A 622-nucleotide genomic window follows, 5' to 3' on the forward strand; every position below is an offset into this window, starting at 1 on the left:
ATGGGAATATTCCCACAGTTTTAACGGGAATATTCCCGCTATTTTCATGGGAATATTCCCACAGTTTTAAAGGGAATATTCCCGCTATTTTAATGGGAATATTCCCGCTATTTTAATGGGAATATTCCCACTATTTTAAAGGAAATATTCCCACAGTTTTAACGGGAATATTCCCGCTATTTTAATGGGAATATTCCCACAGTTTTAACGGGAATATTCACGCTATTTTAATGGGAATATTCCACAGTTTTAACGGGAATATTCCCGCTATTTTCATGGGAATATTCCCACTGTTTTAACGGGAATATTCCCGCTATTTTAATGGGAATATTCCCACACTTTTCACGGGAATATCAGCGGGATGGATGAGATGATGGATCTTACTCTTTCCCCTTTGGATCCCGGGAATCCTTTGAGACCCTGGAAAAGAACGGGAAAAGTGGCTGAGAAGGTCAAGCCTGGAAGGGGGAAGGGGGGATTCCATCCCAAGGTTTCCAAGGATGGAATTCTGGGTTATTTTTTACTTATTTTTGTTTTTATTTTATTTTTTATTTTCTATTTATTTTTATTTTTTATTTATTTTTATTTTATTTTTTATTTTCTATTTTCTTTTATTTTAATT

General features: G+C 34.9%; 1 long non-coding RNA gene across 1 annotated transcript in view; it reads right to left on the reverse strand.

The window, feature by feature from the left end:
* Window positions 1-622, reverse strand: part of LOC113980793 — a 9,558-nt gene that overhangs the window by 5,353 nt on the left and 3,583 nt on the right. The window contains exon 3 of the long non-coding RNA XR_003538216.1: window positions 385-420. This is a non-coding gene — a long non-coding RNA (uncharacterized LOC113980793). The remainder of the gene's footprint in view (window positions 1-384; window positions 421-622) is intronic.

The sequence above is a fragment of the Neopelma chrysocephalum genome, unplaced genomic scaffold (genome assembly GCF_003984885.1).
Source record: "Neopelma chrysocephalum unplaced genomic scaffold, ASM398488v2 Primary Assembly neopelma1_95220, whole genome shotgun sequence".
NCBI classification, from domain to species: domain Eukaryota; kingdom Metazoa; phylum Chordata; class Aves; order Passeriformes; family Pipridae; genus Neopelma; species Neopelma chrysocephalum.